We start from the raw sequence: 7458 nt of genomic DNA, 5'->3' as shown, positions 1-7458 counted from the left end.
TTTTTTTTTTTTTTTTTTTTTTTTTTTTTTTTTTAACAAAATATCATTCCATTAAGGAAATGAAATTAGCACGTTAATAAGTTTCAGGATGTTTGTAAATGGTGCAAAATTTTGCGTTGGGGAAGAGCAATTTTAAATTTAAATCGATCGATCGTGCAATATTAACATTTTAAATTGTAAATTATAAACGGTAATTTCGATATATTTTTCGTTGTAAAAGAATTTTACGGGGAAAATTGTATCGATAACATAAAAAAAAAAAAAAAAAAAAAAAAAAACATTGAAGAGATTTCGTTTTTTCATCGAGAATAAAATCCTCCTCCTCCTAATATTAACTTATTCTATGTATAATACTTTACATAAACAAAAACTGTAACTAAAATCGAAATTTTCGAAAATAGATAAATTTCCTTTGTTCAAATATCTTTTGGAGAGCCATTATAAAATAAAATATCGGGGAAAATTCAATTGCCATTCACTTCGACTCGTTATCAATGGGAAGGAATAAAACGAATCGCGCGAAAAGGATTAAATTTTGTGTTTTTGCAAAATCATTGACGAATCGAAGACTCTGAATTTAACAGGTTTATCGGATTATTGATTAAATCCTTCTGTTATTAGCGAGAAAAGTAAACAGACTGCGAATCCGTATACTTGAAGCATTGCAGTTTCGATTTCAACCGTTACGCGTTCGAGCCGGCCCCTGAATGGAGGGATTAAGTGACCAGTCCCCCCCCGTCCATTTCAATTCGCGCGACGGCCTTTTCAAACCTGTGCTGTAAATAATGAAAATTGCAAATGGCACGCTACGCGCTCCAAAGAAGAGTTTTTCCGCAACGTCGAATATCCGAATATCGAATCGAATGATACGCAATTCCTGAAGTTCGTACAATGGAAACTTTGATTGACTCTTGTCTCTCGCTTAAAAATATTTAAAAATCTCTCAGCTAATAGATAAAACGAATCCGTCGATTCTTCGTTCGAGGTCGCAAAAATATATTTCGAATTCCAGAAAATCGATATTCGATTCGTTTGTCAAGTGCAAACAACTTGGAAGATCCTTTATCACCAGATCTTGTCGAGGCGCCCCCTCATTATTACCAATAATTTCATCGAGAGTAAACTCTCGACGCAAAGGAACCATCGGTGCAAAGTATCGAAGGCTAAATGAAAAAGGAAGACGAGGAATGACCGAAAAAAAAAAAGAAAGGAAAAAAGGAAGAAGAAAAACGGAAGAGAGAGAGACGATGGAGAGAAAGTCAGCTCTCGATCCTGGCTCCCGGCTCGACAGAGACGCCGATTTAATTGAACCGGGTCGGAAAATTAATAATGGCCCGACCATCCCTTTTGTTTCCCGCGCTCGCCGCGTGGAACAGAAGAAGCGACCGTTTGTAAAATTATTCCAATAAACGGGGATCAGTTGGGATTTTCGTCAGGAATGGGCGCGAGTGCAATTACACCCGTACGAGCAAGTGACGCGGAATCGATTTAAAGGGATAAAAAATATATATATACATATATAAAAGAACGACGAGGATCGTTCGAATCGAAGAAGAAGTCAAACTGGAGGAATGTATATATAACGATGTGAAAACGGGATGGTTGTTCGTCATTGTTTGATCGTAGTTGGAATGTCGCGTTTCCACAATAGATGATACACAATTTCGGTTGATGACGCTGATTTGTAGATAATTGTGAATGTTCGTGGAACCAAGTGGCCACGATTATCTATTATATATTAACAATCAGACGTAACCACGATGATTAATTCGCGAATAGATATGATTTTGTGCTCGCTCTATTCATTTTTTCAATGGAATGAAAAAACATCGAAGAAGTGTGATAGTATAAATAACAAGATAATTCATTATTATTCATCTCGAGTTTCGTTCCGATTTGTCAATCCAGAATTTTCGAATTCACGATCATTTATCAATCGCGATCCAGTCCTTCCTAATACATCGTTTCGTTTTGTTTCGAGTGTTACAGGTATTGGACATCACTAGGCTATCGTTGGGTATTTTTTTTGCTAAAGTGATGTACGACACCAATTTTTATATATATATAACGATTTTTGATAGTTATCACGATAGTGAATCGTGATAGAGGATTTTATGGTGATGTATATGATACGATCGCGTATGTATAATGCGTATATATTTCCAGATAGAAAACACACAGCTCGATACGTTGCTGCCATTTTCAGATTTCGAGCACATGTCCCGTTGAATCCCAGGACACTCTGTGAATTCGAAAAGGTCGTTCCCATTCCGACCTTTCTTTACAATACTCTCCGTTTCTTTTTTTTTTTTTTTTTTTTTTTTTTTCCATTTTTTCTCCCCTTTTTTTTTTTTTTTTTTTTTTTACGATTATTCCTCTTCTTCCAATATTCCTCCTAATATTACTTTTTTTATCGGATTTGGAATTTCTATGAATTCCTATATATTGTCTTGAGTTTTTATAATTGAAATTTTTTTCTTTTTTTTTTTCCGTAACTTTATCCTCGATTTCTTCTCCCTCCCCCTTCTCTTTTTTTCGTCCACGATTTCGATGCAACGTTATTAAAGGGAACATTAATAATTAATAAACGAACGACGAGTAACAAAATTTCACGCGCAACGATTAATTATCAACGAAACGGTCGGATATATTATAATAAAGCCACTTTAAAACCAGACGTTTCACCACGATCCAGTTCATTAGCATTTGCAACAACATGTGTATACGCTTAATCGAAATTGTGCGTGGACGAGATAAACGCGATCGATGCAAAATTTGATTCGGAAACATCGGCGAACGCGCGACCCAATGCACGCCCCGAGTTTCCATCCGATCGTTGATTTTTCGTTTTCGTCATCGAACTTCCGCCGTGACTTTCCACGACTGTGGGTCGTCGATGGTGGAAAGTAGTTTAAAGGAGAACGAACTGGGTAACGAGACGGGAATCTGCATTTGACGAGTGAAACTCGGCATACGATATTTTTTATCTTCGAGGCATAATTTGAAAAAAATTATCAGAAAATCTTTATCACGTTTTTGTCAACATTTTGCAAACCACGTTTGTTACCAAAGGAATTTTTTTCAATTTTCAATTTAAAATCTTCGATATATTATTGGTTGAATATATGCAATAATTCTTGGATCGTATACCTTATTAAATGCTCTCGCCACTTTGAGTCGTGATACAAGCGATAATCGATTGTGATTATCAGGAGGAAAAGAGAAATTTCTTCAATGATTTTTTCCTTGAGTCTTCTCCTCCTCGTTTTATATGAAAATTCCAAGCTCGAAAATTCAAGGCAATTGATTTTTCCTCTGATGCATAGCAACATAATTTACGTTCTATTTTCCAGCTTATAGCTTAAGTGTATTTATTTCCCAATTTGTATATCATCGAAACCTCGAGCGAGTGTACACCTCTCTAAACCGGTATGCACTTGAATTTTTCACATGGTTGTTTCAATTTCTATCCAGGTTATCCGAGATAAAGTCTCTTAATACCTTGGTGATCACGTTTAAACCGTAATATCCTTTTTCCGATCGCGGGGACGATATCTATCTCCCCGCTCTCCGTCGGGCAACATCGGTGATCCTCGTGAGCACACACACGAGCGCGCACGCACACATTCACGTGATCATTTTTCGTATCGATAAAAGGAATCCTCGCGTGATGCCGCTACTCCTCCTCGTTAACGAACCGATATTAATAACGCGACGAAAAGGCGGAGAGGAAAGGGGGGAGGGGAGGAGAGGGAAGGAGAGTGGACGCGCGCCGCGGGCGAAGCAATTTACACGATCGAATTAATCTTCTTCCCAACTCTTTCTCGTCTATCTATGACGCTCGGTTTTTCGCTTCCCGGAAGCTCGAAATTCAGGCCAAGGAGGAAGAAGGGAGGAGGAAGGAGGGCGCGGGGGGTGTTTGCCGCGGAAAAGAAAGTAATATCATTCAAAAGCGGCGGAAGTTATTCCCCGATGCGAAAGTTTCCCCATTTTACATTACGGGGGAACGGTCTGCGGAGAGAGATGTTAGTCGCTGTAGTGAAGAACTTCATCTCGGCGATAACTTTTCCAATTATTATCAGATGGCAAATGGACAGTCTTTGTGTTTCTCGCGGGCGGACCACCTTCCCCCTCGCGGCCCGGAAGGGGAAGGTCCGCCTTCGCCCCAACTTCAAGAAGTCTCGAGAGGAGAGCGAGAGGGGGGGAGAGGGACTTGAGAGCACAATACCGGGCCGATGATAAACCTTCCAGCGGGAAATCTATTTTTGATCGAAACGCTCCGTGTTTTCCAACCACTTGCACGCGCTCACTCCGAGGACAAGGATTTCGAACGTCGAGTGGGAGAAGGGGAGGGGGGACGGAAGTGGAGGAAACACTCCAACGATCGCATTAATCTTTTTCTTCCTTCCTTTTCCTTTCTTTTCCTTCCTTCCTTTCTTTCTTTTTCGATTCATCGATTCGTTTCTGTGGATACGTGAAGGGAGAAAGATAAATCTTGAATTATTAATCGAGGGGGGGAAGGGAGGAGGAGGAAGGTCGATTCACTTTCGAGATTCCCTTTTGATCGATCTACGCTCGACTCGCGGCAATATATGTAACGAGCATAGGTGGAGAGAGAGGGGGAAGAAAAAAATGAACGATAGAGTCGAGGAAGAAGAAAAAAAAAAAAGAAAAGAGGAAGAAGGCACCGCGTATCGGACCATATCTATCTCTCGTTAATCAACAACGTTCTGTTAACAGGAGCGAGGTAAAAAAGGATCGTGATATATACAGCGAAGGTAGCTAAATAAACAGCACGGGGAAACATTAATTACACTCGTGGCGTGTTCGTAATCGGTCCGGTCTGCTGAATTAAAAGTAGATTAAGATATCAAGCCGAGTTGAAACTCGTTGTACACTCTGTCAACGAGTGCTTCTCACTCCTGTCCTCCCCTTTCTCTCCCTCTCTCTGTGCAGAGAAATAACGAAACCGTGGCTGAAACGATCTTGGAATTCCTCTCCCTATAGAAATAGAAGTCCTTTCGTGTTTACAAACAAGTGGAACTGGTTCTGAAGGGAGAGGCCGCACGAGTGGACACGCCCTGCCCCATGGCTCTCGACCGTGTGAAAGAGCTTCCACCGACGAGATGAACAAAGAGCCACTGTCCTTTGTCTCAACCGTTCACGACAGGGTGAATATAACGCGAGCGTGTTAATTAAAGCCGATAGCCGCCGAGGCCGCTCCCATGAAGCTACTCTATGTGGATAATCGCGCGTACGGAACGAAAAGAAGAAAAAGAAAAAAGGAAAAGAAAAGAGGGGTATAGCTTAGAAGAGGAAAGAAAGAAGACGAAAAAAATCGGCGAAGAAGCTTCCACCAAAGAGGGGGTGGAACGCGCGGGAAAGAAGGAAAGAAACAAAAAAGAAAGAAAGAAAGAAAGAAAAAGTAAAGTAAAATAAAGGAAAAATCGAAAAGTGGATGGGAATGGGATAGGATTTATTCGCGCTTGAAAGGGTGCAGAGAAACCGTGTTCGATGAGTGTTCGCGCCTCTAATAATGCGCCGCGCGGCCCGTTAATTAATATTCCGTATAATAACGACATTCCAATTGCATTCCGATTTGTATTACTTTTATTGCACCAATGACCGGCAATTAAGACATCGCGCTGCCCCCTCCCCCTCCCCCTCGGTATTAACAACCATTAGCTCGCGCCGCGATCGTCGTTAACGCGCTGTGAAATTGAAATCCCCCATTGTTATACCGTGTCTATTAACATTCCGCGCCATTTCCCTCGTACACGAGAGCATCGAACGCGCGCGCGTTCCTGTGTTCGATCCAAGGGGATGTTGTCGCGCGATCCACCCACTGTGATAATAAGAACGTCTCGATATCTTTCGCCGATGCGTTATTCGCCTTTTCGCGACCCCTTTCTCTCCCAAACCCTCCTCCTCCAAATATTCGAGGAGTGAAATTTCCCCGGTGCGGGAAGGATTCCAAGGAGCGTGGGACACGTACGGGCACGAAGGGATGGAAAAGGAGAGCTTTCGAAACTTTCCTCCAACGCGCTATTCCCCCCCTCCCCCGCGCTTTCTCTCCGTACTTGCCGCTCGGTTCATTAAAATTGAAGGTTCCTCGTCGGTCCCGTTGCCAAGTCGAAAGTCTGCAGAAACTTCCCCCTACGTATCTCCCCTATCCCCGCTTTCCTTCCTTCCTTCCTTCCTTCCTTCCTTTCCACCTTCTTTTCTCTCTTCCTCTCTCTCTTTCTCTTTCCAACTCTTCTCTCATCTCGATGACGTTACCTGGTATTTCGTTGGAGCGATGTGGAGCGCCAAGCTTACTTTCACCTCGATACGAGGCGCTGTGCGTGGCCTAAAAAGGGAGAGCCACCCTTTCGAACTTTCCAACATCCGAGGACACGAGGTTTGCATCGATATTCGGAAGGGCAACGTGTAAACTCTTCCCTTTCTTTCTCTTTTTTGGAACGATTTCTCTCCGAGAGAGAGAAAAGGAGGAGAGTGGTCGCTCCGCTGGAACAAGCTTCGCCGTCGCGACAAACATCGACAAACCTGGCAAACTTTCGAACACAGGGAACACGGGGATGGTCGTGAAGGAGAGGCCCGTTAAGAAAACGATCCGGACACCGATGCTATTGGAAACGATCGCTTGGGAGAATTACAAGAGGGGTGGTTTTTCTTTCCTCCTACCACTTTCTTTCTCCCCTCTTTTTTTTAAAGCGGTGGTAAGGAGTTTGAATTGGACGTTTTTTTGCACGTGCGAGGGGGGTAGTTTGGAGGTAGATGGAGCGGATGAAGGGAAAGGGTAGGTAGTTTAGGTAGTTCGGTATAATGGTAAGACCTTCGAATCGGGATCTGGAGATAGAAATTGGGAGATAGCCATTTGACGATATTAGACTGGTGGAAGAGGAGAGCTCTAGGGGCGGACTGGTTCAATTAGTTAGAGCAATCGAGGCGGAGGGGAAGATTCGAGAGAAGATCTGGCGACCACCTATCGATCGATTTTTCCTCCTTTACGACGCTCTCTCTCTTTCTCTCTACGATCCCGAGAAGAAAAAAAGTAAGAGAAATTTAATTCAACGTTTTCCTTGCAACTTTTTTGCGAAAACAAAAATAAACAAGAAATCGAATTCATCCTCTTTAATTTACAAAAGGGAGAGAAGAAAGAAATTCTGTAACGACAGAGAATTACGCGACTCGATTGACTAACCGATGCAGCCACACACACATGAAAAAAAAAAAAAAAAAAGAGAATTAGAAACCCGAATAAAAATTCCAGTGTCTCTAATCGAGTTCTTGTGTCGCGAAAAAAAAAAAGAAAAAAAGAAAAATTCCATTTTCCATTGACAAGACTCGCGTCGAAATTGGTAACGATCGACCGATCGATCGCCGAGGAAACGAGGATAAATCGCCGGGGATAGGCTGTGAACTGGCGCGGTTTTTGGCCGGCCTAAAAGAATCAGC

The 7458-nt window shown here is 42.2% G+C and overlaps 1 protein-coding gene across 1 annotated transcript in view; it reads right to left on the bottom strand.

Annotated features, from left to right (window-relative positions):
- LOC102676551 (toll-like receptor 6) overlaps window positions 1–7458 on the bottom strand; it is a 46667-nt gene that overhangs the window by 1612 nt on the left and 37597 nt on the right. The gene's annotated exons all lie outside the window — the stretch shown is intronic.

The sequence above is a fragment of the Apis dorsata genome, unplaced genomic scaffold, assembly GCF_000469605.1.
Source record: "Apis dorsata unplaced genomic scaffold, Apis dorsata 1.3 scaffold_163, whole genome shotgun sequence".
NCBI classification, from domain to species: Eukaryota; Metazoa; Arthropoda; class Insecta; order Hymenoptera; family Apidae; genus Apis; species Apis dorsata.
Note: the sequence above shows the minus strand (reverse complement) of the source record. Positions and strands in the feature narration are given on the sequence as shown.